This window comes from Patagioenas fasciata, chromosome 4, assembly GCF_037038585.1.
Source record: "Patagioenas fasciata isolate bPatFas1 chromosome 4, bPatFas1.hap1, whole genome shotgun sequence".
In the NCBI taxonomy this organism is placed as follows: domain Eukaryota; kingdom Metazoa; phylum Chordata; class Aves; order Columbiformes; family Columbidae; genus Patagioenas; species Patagioenas fasciata.
This window is the reverse complement of record NC_092523.1, coordinates 71,287,278-71,307,476: the sequence shown is the minus strand read 5'-3', so window position 1 is coordinate 71,307,476 and position 20,199 is coordinate 71,287,278. Positions and strand designations below refer to the sequence as shown.

Below are 20,199 nucleotides of genomic sequence, written 5' to 3'. Positions count from 1 at the left end.
TAGCGTAACTATCTAAACATCATCGGAAGACACTTGTCACTGTGTAGTGAAAGAGCAGCTCCTCATAGTTTTAGAAAGCATAGAACACACAGAAAACAAGAAATATGCAGGTTCAATAGAATTCAATAGGACTTGTTAAAATTACAAAACCCCATTTTAAATAATCATAGTTGCCTCTACTTCACAAAAATTTATAACCTCTATTTTCAATGTTTTTTGTACTACCTTTAGATTTTTTGTTCTTTTGTTTTTCTTTTCCCCCCTTTATTTTGTATGCCACAAAACAAGGTGTTTCCTCCCTCCCTCCTTCCATCCCTTCCTTATAAAAGAAAAATGGAAATCCTTTAACACCTTTCATTCTATTTAACCCAGTAAACCAAACCAAACAAACACCCCGCAAACTGAAGAAGTGTCAATTCTGAACTGTCACACAATCTTCTTTCTTCAGTTAAAAGACATATATAAACCTAATATCTCTTCTTTTCGTAAAGCTAACTTATGAGAGTGTGTTCGGAGCCATTATGTCCCAGGGAAATCTACAGTTTTCAAAGCCCGCATCTCTCAGGAGTGTGTGCCTGAACCTAATGCAAAATTTGTTCTTATTTTTGCAAAAGGGTTAAAGAAATTTTGGATTATAAACTCAATGGTTTGGACTCTAATCTTTTTATTCAAACAGCATCAATTGCTTGAAGCGTCTGAACTTCACTGAACAACTTTTTTAAACATAAATAGGGAAAAGCTGTTTTTTAACATTTCCATTTTCTTGTCCATAAGGCATGTAAAATCAACACATCTGTAGAAATGCAAATAACTTACATGTGAGGACAAGCTGAAATTTAGCCTTCTCAGGCAGATCATATTTATTCATCAGCATTCACATATTGTCTCATCAACACATGTAACACTTCTATTTTTGAAAAGCCTCATTTATCACTTGTTGAATGCTTAAGATGAGCTGTGTTTTCTCAAAAAAAAAGTGTGCCTTAGATTGACAGATTCTGAAGTTAAAAAAATCAAACCACACAGACAACAAAAAGCACGCCTACCTTTCTGTGCCTGTTGTGCAAGGAGCTACATGTTTTTTGTAGAAAAACGTTAACTGTATGACAAAAACATAGCTTTTCATCAGTTACCTTATAGACTTAGATTAACTGCTAATCGTGCATTTTTAACTCTTCACAGGCCTTTCACTGCCTTTATATTTTGTTTCATATTACAAGCAACATTTAGGGTAGACAATGAGATCGAGATTTATTTCTAATATTGGATTAGTCATGGTCAGACTTGAGATATGTGCCTGCCACAATGGCTAATACTATGCAGTAGGTGCAGGCCCAGCTGAGTTTTATTTTATTCCTTTTCTAACTAGGGAGTTGATTGCCACAGTTCAGTTAATTGCTGTGGTCTGGCTGTAGAATATAGTTGTATCCTGGTGCCCTGGAATGATCCTCTTTGTGCATGAGGAAACTGCCAACCCTTTGCCACATTCAGGGCTGTTTTGCAGCAATGTGTCTCCTGCTGTTTAGCCCACATCCTCTCCTCTTGATTCTTTTGGGCAGTGGGTTGTTATGCCCAACACCATCTGTCTGAAAATAGGTCAGAACCAGCAGAGCATGTGAATTGAAGGACTGACACCTGAGAGCTGGAGAGTGATCAAGATTTCTGGTCTGGCTGTTCAAGCTTCCATTTGTTTTGCTGTTTTTACTGGTATTATTTGACTGATGAACATGCTCTGAGTTCACATGAGATCATTGAAAGCAAAGTAGAACATATCTGATATTTCTTACATTTCTTGAGAGGAAATACTGGTATGTAAGAAGAAAGCAAAATGAAAAAAGGAAATCAAAAGATCAAAACAACTTAATTAGACTTACCTGAATTTTTTTTTTACAGTTACTCAAAACACACATTTCATTTTCTGTTGGTTTTATAATTAGTTGTTTTGTTTCTAGGAATAATTTATCTTTTTTTTTTTTTTTTTCCACAGAAGTTTATATATCTTCTTTAATCAACCAATATACATATTTGTCTTACAGACAAATGCATTATATGTTACATATTTCATCACTGAGTGGCTTCCAGAAATTAATTTCCATACCTAGTCTTCATGAATCAGCAGAACACCCCTATAAATCTTCACTCCCTATAAAGCATTTTTTTAATAGAGGTGTATCCTCATTCTTATGTTCTGTAATCAGCTTTGTCAGAAATACTGTGGGCTTTTATTTCTTTAAAATATTGTCTTACTAAAAATTCAAGCCATTATTTGTAAGCAAGAGAGGGAGCATCCACATATTATATTTAAAATCATTAAAAGATTGATGAGCATTCATAACTGGAAAATCCTGGTAGAAGAAAAATTTATTTGCAGCAGCCTGTGTAATTAACGGGTGAGTGAATATTGGTAAAAACATTACTCCTTACTCTCTTCTTCCAGTAACTTGAGATGGATCACATCTTCCAAAACTATATTTTCCTCTTCTGTAATGACACAGACAGGTGGGTCAATTATAAGAAATTACAACTGCAGGGATCAAATAGTCAAGCCAAGTACTCAGACACAGTAACTGGGTGCAGAGATGTATTTTCTAGCCACCTTTTGCTGTAGCAGTGACTGAAGTAGCAGTAACCACACAGGGGTGCACTTCATCAGGAGGCAAATACAAGTTTTCACAGGTTTGTGCACCTCTGCACTTACCACAGGGTCAATCACCTGGTAAGGTTGAGGTAGATGCCTGGAGAAGGATAAAAATACATTTTCCAGCAGTGGCAGAGATTTCTCCCTTTGGCCCTGCTCTATCAGAGATATTTTAATCAGGCACGTCTGACCACGTAGCAACAGCTAATCTGAAACATTTGAATCACAGCTGCTTTGTTCCCTACCGGGCCTGAAAACGTCGCTTCATTTCTTCTTCAGTTAATAATGGTCCATGTCATTCCTCTGGGATTATTCAAAAGGTCTAACACAAAACTCTTTACTGGGATTTATGCCTTTCTACCTCTTCTTCCTGTTGATCACAAAAGTAACTTTTTATTTTTAGAGCTACCTTTTATGTGTTTGCATGTGGATGTTGAGTATTTAGACTTCAGTAAGGCCTTTGAGACCATATCCCACAGCATTCTCCTGAAGAAGCGGCAGCTCATGGCTTGCATGGGTGTACTCTGCAATGGATAAAGAACTGGCTGGAGGAACAGGCCCAAAGAGCTTTGGTGAATGGAGTTACCTCCAATTAGTGGCCAGTCACAAGTGGTGTTCCCCAGGGCTTGGTATTGGGGTCAGTTCTGTTTAATCTCTTTATCAATGATCTGGATGAGGGGATTGAGTGCACCCTTAGGAAGTCAGCCAATGACACCAAACTGGGGGGGAGTGTTGATCTGCTGGAGGGTAGTAAGGCCATACAGAGGGATCTGGACCAGCTGGATCTTTGGGCTGAGGCCAATTGTATGAGGTTCAACAAGGCCAAATGCCAGGTCCTGCACCTGGGTCACAACAACCCCAGGTAGCGCTACAGGCTTAGGGAAGAGTGGCTGGAAAGCTGCCTGGCAGAGAGGGATCTGGGGGTCTTGACTGACAGCCAGCTGAACATGAGCTAGAAGTGTGTCCAGGTGGCCAAGAAGGCCAATAGCATCCTGCCTTGTATCAGGAATATTGTGTCCAGCAGGACTAGGGAAGTGATTGTGCCACTGTACTTGGCACTGATGAGGCCCCAGCTTGCATACTGTGTTCAGTTTTGGGACTTTTATCATAAGAAGGACATTGAGGTATTAGAGAGAGTGCAGAGGAGGTCAACAAAGCTGGTGAGGGGCCTGGAGCACAAGTCTGATGAGGAGTAGTTGAGGGAACTGGGGCTGTTTAGCCTGGAGAAAAGGAGGCTGAGGGGAGATCTTATCGCTGTCTCCAACTGCCTGAAAGGAGGTTGTAGCATGGAGGGTGTTGGTCTATTCTCCTGAGTAACAAGTCATAGGACAAGAGGAAATGGCCTCAAGTTCCACCAGGGGAGGTTTAGATTGGATATTAGGAAAAAATTCTTCATGAAAAGGGTCGTCAGTCATTGGAACAGGTTGCCCAAGGAAGTGGTGGAGTCACCATCCCTTGAGGTGTTTAAAAGACATTTAGATGAGGTTCTTAGGTACAAGGGTTAGTGCTAGAGTTAGGTTAGGTTATGGTTGGGCTCAATGATCCTGAGGGTCTCTTCCAACTGAAATGATTCTATGATTCTATGTCAGGAAACATGCTGTTATATCCCTTTCTCACTATTCTCTAATCTGGACTAAATAACTCAATTTATTTCAATTATTCCTCATAACTCACGTTTTCTAGACCTCTGATGATTCTGTGCCTCTTATCACTTGAGATTCAACAGTAAAAACTACCAAACACTGAACTTGTGGGCTTAATGTTGAGTAGACTGGGAAAGAGCTAAGAAAGCATGAAAATGTAGGTACAGAAGAATGAACTGCTATGACAGTAATGATTAGCTGACAAATGTCTATGAATGGTTAGATGGAGTAATCTCAGCCATTTAAGTACATTTGGAGAGACAGAAATGATCATCAAGAGGGACATGGGCAGAATGAGAAAGGCATAACTTAAAGAAATAACAGCTCCCAAGGTGGGAGGAATATATGTAATGTCCACAGACATTGTCACCACTGGTGGAGAAAAAAGGTGACGTAACTGTGAGATTGAAGAGGAATGCCTGAGCTCACTCCTATCCATAAGGCGGGCATTCTTCATAGTCTACTGAAGAAATAATATACTATATAAGGGTACTAGAAACTTGGCTAAGCTACTGTGACCGAAAAAAACCAAACTGACCCTAAATCGCTTAACAGACCCTTCTTTTTTTTTTTTTTTTTTTAATGCAATGCTAGCTATGCTATAAGACTATGCTATAAACTACAAGCATTAACGTTTTTATAACTTATTGTTGCACGCCAAGAAGAACATACTTGCGGTGGTCATTCCCTTCAGCCAAACATCTAAGCCAGTCTAGAGTAATCATTAAAACAAGCCTTACTGTTGTTTTCAGCAGCGGATTATGGTATCTGTACAAAAGTAGACATAACTTCAGGTTTACTCTTGAAGTGCAGTTACTGACATATGGAATAATAAAAGAAACGTTCAATGGTTTAGAGCAAGACCAGCATCCAAAATAGACTTTAGATGACAAACAAATTGGAGCAGGCACTTAAATCCAGATAAGTCAAAACATACTTACCTTTGACAGTAAATGCACAAAATTACATTTGGCTGAGAAAATCCATTTGAGCTGGAAGTAATTGACAGGTAGAATAGTACTCGGGGGAGCATCGTGTGCTTGCTCTGTTCTTACTTGTCCTTTGACACTTGCTTGCACCTAGTGCTGTAGGGGGGCTATTGGGATCTCTGACCAATAACTGGCATATGTGTATTTTTAGATTATATTCAAGGAAAGGGATCATCTCTTACCTTCTACCATTCTTCTCTTCGAGTCACTTCAGTGGATATTCTGGAATAATTGTAACGCTATTTCAGGGTTAAATCAGATAGAAATGTTTTAACTGTCCGAATTTTCCATGCTGATTTTACCTCAGCATCCTCAACTTTCTGTGGCTCTTTTCCAAGCATGTCCCACACTTGCCGAGCTCTGTTTAGTCTGGTAAAGGTATAAGCAAAATAGCTGAAGGTCATACAGCTACTATCCATGCATAGCTAATCCTTCATCAGAACAGATGTGAATTGTAAAGAAAATAATTAACATCTAACTTTACAAAATACTGGATGGTAGTCTGTCTGGAAACAGCCAAAACTGAGTGAAATATCTACAGTGAATTGGTGCTTACTTCACTGTGAACTGATGGAAGCACTGTATGCCAATAACATTATTCAAATTAATATTCATGTAATCAAATCTGATATGTAGGTATGATCTGTCATTTCTGCCTAGAATCTAAGGACATTAAGGCAACTTTTCCTTGCCTAAAGCTGGCACAACCTGAACCAACTGTATTATGATGTATATGTCTACATAATACAGACACCTGTGCCCCATGAGGTCCTCCCTTTGTGTGTTGTATCTTTTGAGAGTAATGGGGTGATATCATGGTCCTCAAATAAAACATGTAACAGTCACTTTAGTTTGGCACCACATGGAATTGATATGAAGGAGATACAGTTTCTTTGAAAGAAAGACTGGGTAGTACAACTACTAAAGCTATAAAACAGGTCACAATAGGTCAAATGGACAACAAATTGTCTGTCATTTTCAGAAAAGGCCAGCCTACACCTAAAAAAGGCCAAAATCCAGGAAACTACAACCCAGCCAGCCTCATTTCAGTCCATGCAAAAATCATGAAGCGAGTCACCAGGAAAAGTCAGCACGGCTTTGGCAAGGATAAATCTTGTCTGACCTGGGTGCTTCTATGACAAATGACTGGATTTGTGGACAAGGAGAGAGCAGCAGATGTCATTTACCTCAACTTTAGCAAAACTAAACTGTCATGAACTGTAGTGCTAGAAGTTAGACAAGAATTTCTTAAATAAAACAATTACATTCATGAAGTCTGAAAATCTCTGCTAAGCCAATGTAAACGGGGAAACCCACAACAATTCAGTGTGGTTTTCTGGAAATCTAAAGCATCTCACCTCATCTAACTGAGAAACATTAATGTGGCTCATCAATTTGTCCTTTATAGCTCATGCCTGGATGGAGTCCTTCTTCCATTTTGCCATTGTTATTGTATCAGTTACACAAATTCCATGATGATCTAGAAAAATCATCTTAATATGCTCTGTGTGTGTGTGTATAATATATATCTGTATATCTCTATGCCACACGTTCTATTCAGTAATGAATATGTCACAAACAGGAAAAAACTGTGCTGACAGGAACCAAACCAATAGGGCCTTTTCAATCCTTCCAGCTACTGCCTAAGAAAAAGATAAACACCATTTTTATAGGTGTGATAGATACCGATGACACTTAATTTGCTTTAGTAAGCCTGAAGAGATCAAACTGTGACTAATATGAATTCTAGCATTTCTTTCAGCTTTCATGAAAGGCTTACACTAATTGTACATGTTGGTTTTGGCGGTGACTAGATACTGTGGTGATAGGTTCTTCAGGATTGCTGAGAGATAGATAAAGTTAGGATAAACTGATGTATTTCATATTATGAGCAGCTGGATGAGCCCTGAACACCATACCCAAGTGATTAATTTCTGAATGGTGGTGAAAAGCGAGGGGGGTGCTTAAATAAATCAATGGTGATTTTAATAAACTGGGAACTTCTAGGTACTAAATCTGTCTGCATCTGATCTGAATTGCAATTACCTGTCAAAAATTCATCCATCATTGCAAGTTCCAGACAAACTTTCTGGCAGCAGATGTTTCAAGAAAGCTATTTCATATGGGAAATATATCGTTTGGTGTACAGCTTTCCCAAGAACAAAAAGCAAAGTAGAAAACATTTCATGAGTAGCAGCAATAACTTCTATCTCAAACCTAAGTCTAGTTTGTTTGTGAATATAATTTGTAAATGTGAATTTCCAACATAAATCAGTCAATGAAATGCTACTCATAGTTCAGCTGATCTCAAATAGATGTAGTAATTAATTCAATATTTGTGCACTTGTGAAAGAAGTGGTATTTCTAATAACTTTAAATTCAACTTTATTAAATCCTGTCTCTAAGGCTGGAAGACTGGTGTCTGCTTTTCCAAAAAAAAATGTGATGTGCCTCCACTAGCCAGGCTATGTGAAAAGCTTTAAGAGATAGCCCACAAAAATGTCACACTCCCTCAGATCTGTATTCAGCAGGTGTGGGGCTACCTGTGCAATCTGTGTCTCTCTTATATCAAGACAAAAAGTATATGAGGATGAAACTAACTTTGAGAGAATAAAATCATTAATTCAGGGTACAATACATTATGTAAGCATTCTAATCATTCTCCAAACATAATTCTAGGAAGTTCCTAAATAGTGTGAGTTAACATATCTACAAATATGTCCATTATAATGTGGAAGGTCACAGATGAGGCATCTAAACAACTTCAATTCCAACCTGTAATGAGACCATACAGTAGAGATACACTTGTGATTTAAACATTTCCAATGTCAGATTGTTTGTTGAATCCCAAAGACATGTTAGATTTTCCTCATTGACACTATGGCCCTTGCTTGTTTGAGATCTGTACAGCTGCCACAGCCAGGCATATCTACAGCTTCCCTTCTAAACTGGGGCTCACTCTCCCAAATGTTGTCTCATGATGACAGATAATAAATACTGGAAAAAAAAAAATTAATCCAAAACACAGAAGAAACTGGGGTGAAAACAAAGTTTTTCCGTCACTTAATACGAGTTCATTGCCTTCCTGTCATAAGAGAAAGGGCTGAATGTGGACTGTATGAACGATTTGAATTCAGAATACCTAAACTCCAGTTATTCATTGCACCTGTTCCACCATTTGGTACATGACCAGTCCCTTATCATGAGGCAGGAAGACAACGCAATGCACATTTCCGTGCAGCCATTAGTGGAATTGATATCTAAGACTGCAATTTCTCATCTGAACACGCACCTTGAAAATGACCTCTGAAGACAAGCTGGACATGTGATTAGAAGATTGCTGTCCCAGCGAAATGACACCCTAAAAGCTGTTCTACTGCTACCTCTATCAAAACCTTCCTTTCTGTTTGCCAATTATAACAGCAGAATCTATCACTCTTCTCAATTTTCATTATATCAGGAATTTACTTTGCACATTTTCTTCCTCTATGTAGTACTTTAAAATCAAATTTTATTAAATGCTGTTTCTAACATAATTGAGAGCAATTCAGTTATAAAGTGACTGCTGACAGCTGGATCCATTTATATCTTATACGTGATATGCTGGGCCTCTTGTCACCCGTGTCTGGTATTTGAGAATTCAACTTTTGTATTAATATCTCAGAAAGCCTCAACTTTAAACACTACATCAAGTGTGTTAATTTGAGCTCTACTCTCATACTCCTATAAAACTCATGGCTGCCAAACATTTGCTGAAAACATCTTAGTTTCTCTTTTTATTTTGCAATATGTCATTTTCTAAACTCCTCAAAGTGAATGATTGCATAAGTCCTCCTGACCTTTTCCAAACCGCACTGAAATTAATAGAACGATTCCTGTTGGCTGCAGAAGCTGTGAGTCAGACCATTATTGCCTTAACTAGACTAATAGCCTATTATACGGTGGATCTCAGGTGCTTTCCCCAGGCAGTACCCCTTCTGGTTAGAGGCATTTTGCAACCCACCCTACTTCCATTTTTAGCCCTGTTATCCCTATTTCTCTCATTTGCTAGTGCAAAATGTCACTGGGTTAACATTTTATGTAGAATAACACTATTTAGAAAATGTCTGCGTCTTGCACTTGCACTATTCTCCTTTTTTTTTTTCACAGTTATTTGTTTGTATAGCATTAGCTTGGAAGAACTGTGCGTACTTTGTGCAGATCACTTCTCAGGCCTGTAACAAAAGACTGTGCCCACTCCAAGGGGTTTACAGCCTTAGCACTGGTTGCTGTTACCATCTGCCTGTTCCCCTTTGCCAAAGACACAGCAGAGAACCAAAGCCCAGGAAATAAGCGGTCAGTCGCATGTAACAGTGTAAGACGTGGATGTTTGAAACTGGCACTGTATGCTAATCGGAGGAGATAGTCCATCTCTGGATAGTGACTAAGATGTAATAAGTAAGGAATAAATTACAATGAGCCTTGAAAGTGAAGATGAATAACTTTTGTTTAACACAGAAAAGAAGCTGGAGCCAGCAAAGGGAAAAATAAAGAGGTGAATAGGATGGAAAATGACTCTGGCAGGAAGCTTCATAATGAGCAGAGGGAAAGATAATTTACATCAAGACCTTGACACAGCAAGAACTGCAAGTGGAGGGTGAGAGTCTAAAATCAAACATTTCATCTCTTTACATTTATGAAAAACTCTGTTTTAAGCATATCAAAAGGAAAACTAACTTCCAGTCTTAAAATTAGCTGGAGGAGCAAGTGCGTCAGGGTGAAGATGACGTCCAGGTCACATGCAGTGCTATGCAGCCGTCAGTAGTGAGGCCAGGTGGAGCAGCACAGCATTGGTGAGAGATGGTCATGGGTTGAGATGTTTTTCTGGGTTTCAGATGCATGAGTCAATGTTACAATGTCACAGGACAGGCAGAAGAAACAGCTCTGAAGCAAAACGGTATGAACAAGTATTGTGGGCATATGTGTACATTTTCTTCATGTCTTGGTGGGTTCTTCAACTCCTTGTGTTAATGGTAAGGGCAAGATCCTGCCCTATTTAGATAACTACTAGACCTGTGTTTCTCCAGGTTGTTTGCTGAAGTCTTGTGAGAAGACAGTGGATTCATTATTTTAGAAATTTCCAGGGTTTACTCTGGTGAAGGCAAGGTGTCAGCGCCAGTCAAACAATGTCTGGCTGCTCGATTAGAAACAAATTGTTTAAAGCTGGAATTCATCCCAATTTGTGTTTTTAACTTAATTTTCCTATGGAAAGCTTATTGAAAAAGCTGTTACAGCTACCTTGACCATGCATACCCTCAGCTTTAAAAGTTAAACTTATTCTAAGAACAGACTGCATATGTTTCTAGCGTGCACGTAGTATATTTTAATGCTGATGAGGCATCTATGACCTCAGCACAGAAATATCATGGAAGGGAATGGCAGGAGCCAATTAGTAGATAGACAGAAGGTCTGAAGCTTAAAACATTCTCATTAAAACGTATTTTTCTAAGCTTAACAAAATAATGAGAACCACTCCTTGATCCATTTTCCTGAAAAGCAGTGATGAAATGTTTCTGAAGTCAATTTCATTCTTATTAATTTTTTTTTTTATTAAGAAGGATGGAAAATGTCTAATGTAATAACTATGAAGGCATGTGGAGTCTTTTTTATAATGACCATGAATGTTTATTTGTAGGATAAAGTTACCCTTAAACAGCAAAGTCCCATAGTATTTATTATATAATCCTAGTTTTTTTAGCTGTTGTTTCAAACACATTTACCATAGCGAAATACCTACTTTAGGTTCATCAAGCAAACGTAATCAAAATATGATAGACTCGCTGTTGTATTTCATTGTGTAAGGTAAGCTTTCTTTTATTAAATGAAATGAATGCGATACTTGAGTCATTCAAATTAATTGCAGCTATACCACAGCTTTGAACTATCCATTGATATCTACAAAACAGAGTTGCTACCCCACACAACAAATAGACAAAATCCTCAGTTTACATTACATTAGCCTTCAACTTTTCTTAAACATAAATAATGTTCCCTGCATGTTTACATTAGGGATTAAGTGTCTTCATTCTGAATAACTCTGCAAATAAACTAAACGAAAGGACACACAGACCTCAGCTCTTTTTCTATATCTTCATTTCAGACTGTAATTTTATATAGCACTTTTTGTTTTATCTGTCTAGCACTAGGCTGCAGTAGTGGAGCTTAAATATGGTAGAGGGCAAAATGTAAAATTTTTTCAGAAAACATCTTGCCTTGCCCCTCTTCCTTCTACTCTCTTAATGTAAAGGTGAAGATTTTTCTCAATAATCTCAGAAATTGAGTCAGATGAATATTACACATGTATTTGACTATGTTACGGCTCAGCTTAAAGTTCTCAGGAGATCCATGACATATTCTGTGACGAGACATCCAATTTATACTGACCAGTGTGTTATTGATACATGGAAAACTCAATGAATCTTTCTTGCAATACAGAATCTTCTCCTACCACCTTTGGAAAATACTTTCAAAGCACTGTGTGGCTTATTATTAAGGAAATGTCTCTGATCTACAAGTTAATGCCATCGTTACCAGATTTCAGCAGAAACAACCTTCAGCCATCTTCTACATCTACGATGTCTGAAATAGATGAATAAGGTTTCCGTTCCACATGCAAGATATAAATGCTTAATTCTGAGAATCCAATTTATATATTCCCATTTTTCCTACACGAAAGATGAATGAATAATTAAATAAAAACATTGCATTTATTTTTAGGTTGGAAAGCAGTCTGAGTTCTACTTTAAAAGTTATTTGCCCTAGCACATCACTGTGCTCTTTCCAGACCTCCAAACTTTATTGATAGTTAACCAAAGAGCAAAGGAAGGCAGACTTTGAAGTAAGGAAATGTTTCCTTCCGTACTGCTTAACTAGAGCAGACAGTATTTCTTTCTTGATATATGTGATTTATTTCCCCTTATATTCTTGAGACTTCTCAAAAAATTGAGAAGGCTAAGGACTACCTCCAAATCTTTCATACAAAGTTGGCTTTAACATGTCCCTTCCCCTTTTTTTCTGTTTTCTCTTGGTTTTGGGACTTTTGTTTGAATTATCATTGCTTTGCTTCACATTATGACTAAGTAGGCTTTTAGTGTAAACACCTGAGCACAAAAAATGGAAATTAAGAAACTGTTCCACTTGACTGAAAGCATTATGCCAAACTGTTGAAATAGTCAGGGATACCTCAGCTGTAAAAATTAAGTGCTGATAATCACGCATCCTATGAAAGATTTCAAAACTAATTGTGTTTGTGTAGTGTTTAACACTGAGACTCTCATTGAACTTAGGCTGTTATGGAATGTGAATCACACAGAAAAGAGTATAGCAGCTAAAAAAAGCAATTAAAAAAAAAGAAATTAAAAATACTTTTTTGTGATTTAGCAGCCTACTTGGAAATAGAAAATAGAATACTCTTTAGTTTTATAGCAGATTAAGAGAGCTGGTTTCTTGGTCTTTGAATATATATATAGCTCTTATTTAGCATAGCAAGGTAATAACTAGCCCTGACTGTAGAAAAGAATATTTATATGACATATTTTCGTGGCTTTTTAAAATTGAAACTGTGTAATTTCTACTAGAAGATTTTTCCTTATCTAGCTTGCAACCTGTCTTTTTGTTTTACCTTTTTCAAGTCCATAGGCAAAAACCAGCAATGCTGAATCTGTCTCAGTGCCAGAAAGGATTTCCACAAGTAGAAAACGAAATGGGATTGGACTAGATGATCTTTCGAGGTCCCTTCCAATTCCTAACATTCCGTGATTCTGTGATTCCTGTTCCTTTTTCTCATTTACAGCAGTCAGTGCCAGATCAGGTATAAAAGGCCTGCAGTACCATGGCCGGGCCAGAAAACCTGCTGGGGTCTCTGCCAACACCTGGCCAAAACCATTGGACCAGAACATCAGGCACCAGATGTCAGTGTTGCAGCTGGTGGGCTTGGGCAGGGTATGACCATGGCAGAGCACAGCCGTGGCACCAGCATCTCTGAGACCTGTCTGCTCAGGGATGCACCTTCTGCAAGCCCCACACAGACACTGTACTGAGAGGTTTTGTTGGTCGTTTTCACATCACCCTAAGTTAGGGGCAACACCTGCAGGAAATCTCTGCCTCTGTGCACAGGTAGGTCAATGTGAATTTAACAGACCTCTGCCTCTAAGGGGTCAGTTTTACTGTGCTCTGAAAGGGGCTGTAAATATGTCCAGAAAATTTGCTTCTGAGGTCCTCAAAGAGAAAGATCTCATAGAGATCCTAAACTGAAAGTGTAAACAGGCTTGAAGTATTTGTTTGGGTAAGACATTAATTCCCTTCCTTCATCAGGAAAAGCTACAGTGATGGACTTTCACCTAAACTAAGTTAAAGCATATTCAGCTCTTTCCCCACCAAAGAAAACCTCCATCCAGAGGAACTGTGAACAGATTTATCTGCAGCACAAGGGCAGTGAGAAACAGTAAGGGTTGGCACGGTCTTCAGTGGACGTATGTGTTGGCAAAATGGACGTCTGGTGACTTCATTAAATATTTTGATGCCCAGCAGGATATGGAAACAACCTTCTGCTATTCCTCTTACATGTCAAAGTACATTCCCAATAGTGGATTTTTTCCTTAATTGTTGCAAACAGGTGGTATCTTCAACTGTCTGAAAAACTTCATTGTATTCCCATGAAGTATTTTTTTAAAGATCCCCAAAGTGAGATTTTTTCAGTTCTGAGGTAGTTCTGATTTTCAATAAATGCCTTTTGAAAGGCGAAAAGCAGACACTATTACCAAAAAAAACCAACTGTCACCCCGTAGGTGGTGGCCCATCTTGGGGCTGGAGCCACATGAGGATCTTTGATCTGTACTCATAACCATGAACTGTGGATTAATATTGAAATAACTCTTAAAATTCCTACAGCAATGCACACACATGTAGATAAATGACTTTAAATGCACCTTCAAGCAATCATGTAAATATCTAAGCTATGAACTTATTCATATGAAATTATGAATAAGATCTCAACATGAACTGAAATTTGAAAACTGTACCTTTTGGCTGCCTTTCAAAAAAGCATTTAATTTTCACACTGCACTTAGTAATCCAGAATGAAAATACAGGTGAGAGAGATCAGAGGGTATCTGCTATGTGCCATGTTGCACTGATTGTGCAAGTTATTTTACGTAATTCTGGGAATGTACAAGTTGCCACAATTGTTTCATGCTTTTATTTGTAAAAATGTTGCTCAATAAGGTGGCTGTGGATAGATATTAAGACTAATGCATGAGACAACTGTCTACCTTCTACTTGCAAGAAAACAAACTGGAATGGCAAAGCTGTTTCATGTAAATGCTGCCCTCACGTAAGTTTACCACTTCTCTTTTAGTGCTGTCTGAATTCCTTCTTCATTTATTATCTGACTTTTATGACTTATTTTAATTCTAAAATCGCCAAAGTGAAGTCTTTACTTTTCTGCTTCTCTGAAAAGCATGTTGCAGACCCGCAGGAATACATACAGAACATTTCTGACTAATGCTTAATCAGTTGCCTTGTAGTTCTTGGCCTTAGTATTGACCCTGTTGTCTTGTGCACATACCAGCCCTGAAGCTGGCATTAAAACTTATTTCCTCTTAGACCTCAGTGTGGTGTCACACATGGTGTATGTAAAACAGCAGTATGTGGGATTATTTGTTTTGAACTACAGAAGCAGTCATTCAGTTTGTACTGTGAATTTCCTTTACTAGAAGCTTTCAAACAGAATGTCCTTTACTCTTGTGTACATAAACGTAGATCACTGAATGATCAAATGGATGAATTCAGAGATTCAGATAATACTCCTAAACATGACTGTCTCTCCCTGTGCTGTGTGCCCATCGTCCTCTGGTGTTTTCTCTCTCAGTACCTGCAATGCTGAGACTCACGGCCACATCAGAAAACTGCTGTGCATGTGATGGTGATGCCAATCTCTGTGCTGCCCTGTCAGCATCCAGGCTGCACGGTTGTTCTTCTCCCTCTCCTCTTGAGTTTCCAGTTAGGTTGCCTGCTCTTAGTTTTCTATTCTGTACCATAATTGTGGCAACCACATACGGAAAATGAATTTACTAATTTTAGATTTCATTCAGTGAAGATTATGGCCAGTCATTTTTTTTAATAATGAAGCCTTGCTGTAATCCTATCTCTGCCTTTTTAAGTTTCAATCCTCATCTCACGGAAAGTTTGTAGGAATTTGTCCAGGTCCATGACAGGGTAAGAAATGGTTGAGAATGTTAAACCACAATACAGCTAAGAGTGGATTTCTAGAATATCTCTTCACCCTGTTATTTTTTTAAATTAATCTTTGAAGATTCATAATCCTTAAATCCCTGATTCAGTAAAGGGCTTAATATACTTTAACACTAATTCTGTGTCATCAGCAGTAGCTGGCACAGCATTCACGTTTGTGTCACGCCGTGGTCCCAGGGCAGAGCTACGCAGCTCCTCACACCGCCTGGGGCAACAGCTCTACATAGACCTTTTTCTGCCTGTAGCTTTCTACCTGCCTCACCATACCCACTCCATAAATGAGACAAGCTTTTAAGGTTGGAAGGAAAAACCTCTTTCAAACCACCATCTTTGCTTTAATTAACAAAGAAAATTTTGTTTCTTTAACAAACAGTCTGTGACGAACAAGTTCAACAGCTCCAAAACAATATTTGGAGGTAGTAGTTAAAATTAAATGCTAAACAAAATAAGTGTACCCACGTACTTCATAAAAACCACTGGTTTTCATGTTCTTGTCATATGCAAGTTTTCATCCATTGACCTTCATGGTCTAATGTGAAAATGAATGATTCTTTAGCTTGTTTGCTTTTCCTCCAAACAAACAAACAAACAAAAAGTTCATTTTAATTCCAACTTAAATTAATGGAAGTCTGGGCGAAAAGACAAACAGGAAATGTTTTATATTTGGGTTTATCTTTTCATTCTTGGCAGATGGGTTTGGTTTTTTTTATAGCCACCTTTTGAAAACAGTATGTTGTTTTGTTGTTTCTTTGTAAAAGAGTAACAGCACTGAATCTTTATCGTATTGATCACTTCACAAGTTTTCATCTGGGGTCCAAGATAATACACAGTATTGTTATTGCATTATTATTTTTCATTTGGATCCTATTGATTTACTGCCAGTAACTTACAGGTCAATTTACAAAAAAGATGGGGTATGATTTATTTTTTTTCTAAAAGATTATGCCACAATGGGAATGCTTTCATGAGGCTGTCAGATCTCCAGGTTTGTTTTTTCTTCCCTCAGGAGTGCAAAACATTCATAGATTAGTGGTGTGGTTCCACCTGGATTTACACACAAGAGTATCCATGACTTTCATATAATTCATATGAATAAGTGGCTATACACAAGCCTACACTTAAATTTGAATTTACTCCTGAGGCATGGTTCTTTTCTCACTTCTCCCTGTATAGCTCAGGAATAATGTACAAAGTCAGTATATTTATATTGATATAAAAGAGATGGGAGAGGAGACTCTATATGTCTTATCACAACAAACTACCAAGGTTCAACATCTCCAAATGACAACTACTAAAAATAGACATGAAAAATTGGTTTTGGCATTGGCCAGGCCAGTGTTGGCACTGACAAAGCATGTCCTTTCTGCGTGGTTAGTAATGCCATGCCCTGCCTCAGGGATCAGCAATATCTCCCCAAAATGTTAGCATGGGCCCAGTATTCAGCCCAACTCAGAGCTCATGTGCATTACAGCCCTTTGAGCCTCACCTGCCATTGGCACAGGGCTGGGTAGTCCCTGTGTCTGAGGTTCTTCTTTCCTACCTGCATCAGAAAGGGCACCATCAGGCCATACATTTGTAAATTTTCTATATTTTCACCCAAATTCCTCTGAGCAATGTACTGAGAACATCTGGGAAACCAAGGTTAGAAAAGCCTGCCATTGTAATTACAATTTACTGTCAAGTAGTAGTAATTCAGTTACTATCAACTTTGTACTTGGAAGGTCCACTTTTCAAAGAAAATAAGCAACCTTAAACAAATTTTTCTCATTATTTATATTTATCATAATTAGAATTTAGGTACTAGGAATGCAAGGGTTATAACGGTATGTAAACTTTCACAAGTACACATATTTTTTTATTCCATCCATATAAAACTCCTGCTACATAATTTACAAGGGGTTAGGTTTTTAATTATTCAATGCAAATTGTGTTAAATGCAGTAGGCTGATATATCTATACACCCTGATGTGTACTATTATTTTTCTTTGGAACCCATCCAGGTAAATCAAACCCATAGTGAGCATCACAGGGACTTCCAGTTCATGTTCTAACTACAGTGTATTGACTTTTCCTGGCATCCTTTCAACAGGAGCAGGTGATGAGAGAATTTTTATAGCAGAGAATACCCTTTTCAGTTAGCAAAAAATTCCAGTTTGGGAAATGGTCTAATGTTTCACAGGTTTTTGTGACAGAGAATAGGGTGTGGGAGTTACATCATACTCTTCTAAACTGCAGATCATCCGCTAAGCTCACAAGTAAGACATGGTCCAAATGAATTTCTCATTCAAATGTGTCCCATGCATAATGGGACATATGAAATAATGGAGTAGCTGTAGATGATACTTGTATATTGTAGGAATATTTCAAAGAATGCTTTAGTTTGGTGTCTTCTTGCATATACTCTGTTTCACATTTTGACAGCATTATGATACCAAAGTATTAGACACGAGGCAGATCAAATGAAATTTCTTGCTTAAAATGGAGGTGTAAAGGCTCGAAATATGCTGTGTCTAGTTAAATGCCAGGATTGCACAACAGCTCATTTAGATAGATATATGCAGCCAAATATTTTCATATGTTTTTGTATGAGCATTTGAGGAGTAAATGGCCAAATTATAAGTATGCTGGGAATTGTCTTCATCATTACTGAATGATATAGTGCTATTTATAGACACAGCAAAAAAAAAAATCACTATTCTTTCTTGATAGTGTTCATGACTATTTCAGCTGAGCTGAGGTTTAAAAAAATTACTTCATGAAAAATGCTAAGTCCTTTAACTTATTACTAAGAAATCTTTGGTTTTTTTACACGTATTTTTATTAAATTCAGAACATCTAAATTCTAGTTTCAAAATTTGTCCGCCTTTATAAGAATCAAAGATGTTTCAAAACGGTCAAAAATCTATCACTTCAGTATCCCTCAGTGAACTCTTTGTTTTAATTTTTTTCTGATAGTTTGCCAAACACAAGAAGCATAATATTGTGCTTCAGTGTTAAATGTTGGTTTATAAAACATGTTACATTATTTCCACCAAACCTGGCTTCTGCTATATTTCAGAGTCCAGCCAAAGGGAAGTCTTGTATCTGTCAATAATTTCTGAAAATGAAGTTTTTCTTGCTTTCCTTATTTCAGTTATGCCCAGCAAGAACAGAAGATATAGCAAGAGTTTCTAAGTTTCAGTACACAGATTGAAGCACTTTTTACAATTGTGAGAATGGATACTTACTCCTTATCTCAGATTAAGAAATTGACTAAGACATTCTGGCTGCTATAATAAACATCAGCCTACACTTGTAGAAGTTGGGCTATTTGAAAAGAATCAATGAGCAGAATTCTGAATTGAACTTATTACTGATATGCTGTAATACTTGCAATCTATGAGCTAACACATGCAAAAAAATCAATATTTCTAATTTCGTGATTTAAATATGGCACTTTAACCATGTTTACAATAAGCCTTGCTTCACTCTTTGATTGTGAAAACATAAACAAAGCAATGAAATATAATTTACTTAAATATGTCTCCCTAAATATGGTTTATTTATCACGGACGATAAATAATTGTTGTTTTTTGGGTTTTTTTTGGTTTTTGTCTTTTTTCCCAGCAACAAAATACAGTCCCTGAGTTGAGAGATAGCTCTTATCATAGATATTCAACTCTTCCTCTGGAAGTCCTCTATTTAATGCACTTTTTGTAGTTTGATATAGCATTAGTTCTCTACAATGTCAAATGAGTCAGCTCCTGTCAAGGTAGAGTGCATCCTTCCACAGTCAGTAGGTCTCTGAAGGGTTACTGGTGCACCGTCTGTTGACTTGGCTCTTAGAATGTGAATAATTCATGGCAAGATCCCAAACGATGAATAAAGGATCAAGTCTGTATTGGAGATAAACATATTTTTTATATAACTTCAATGCAATTACTTAATGCAATTAAGTAATTAATGCATTACCCAATAATAAGGTAGCTCTTTTGGAAGTTTTTGTATGTAAAGCCGTCCTTACTTTTTTTGCTAAGTTACGAAAGCAAATTACAGTTCTTTGGCAAAAAAAATCCTTTTTATACAGTTCTGTTACAGAAGAGCTGCCCAAGCAAATCGAGTTACCAGTCTGCACATCAGAGCCTTAGTCACGTGTTTTGCTACTGCATGCTGTAAATGCGATAGTCATTGATATTACAATAACCTCCAATTTATGTCCAAGTGGTATTGCAGAACAAGGAAAATGTTTAGACCTTTGGATTCTGAGGTGAACAGTTATCAGCTCAGATTTTAGACATTTGATAGCTAACCTTTGTCAATACCATAACTGCTTATTGCATTCAACTATTGTGTTTATTTTGTGGACATAGAGATGACATTGCATAGATGTTACCAATGGTCCCTTAACTGTCAAACAAAATTTAACTACTTCCCATGCACTGAGGGTAACACCTATATCTAAGAGCTGGTTTTCTGGTGTAGAGAAGCCAAGATTTCAGGCTAGATCAAATCATGTAGATTAGATGTCAACAGCCATAAACTTCAAGTAGGACTTGGAGACTCAATTATTGGATTATGTTGGCCTGTCCCAACTCTTCATAAATCTTTTATATGTCTTTTGGTATTATGAAGTCATTTTTATGATGATAAATTTTTGTGT

The 20,199-nt window shown here is 37.5% G+C and overlaps 1 long non-coding RNA gene across 1 annotated transcript in view; it reads right to left on the bottom strand.

Moving 5' to 3' along the window:
* Positions 1-19,355: 19,355 nt before the first annotated feature.
* Positions 19,356-20,199, bottom strand: part of LOC139827945 (uncharacterized) — a 58,046-nt gene continuing 57,202 nt past the window's right edge. Inside the window, exon 3 of the long non-coding RNA XR_011739086.1 lies at positions 19,356-19,435. This is a non-coding gene — a long non-coding RNA (uncharacterized lncRNA). The remainder of the gene's footprint in view (positions 19,436-20,199) is intronic.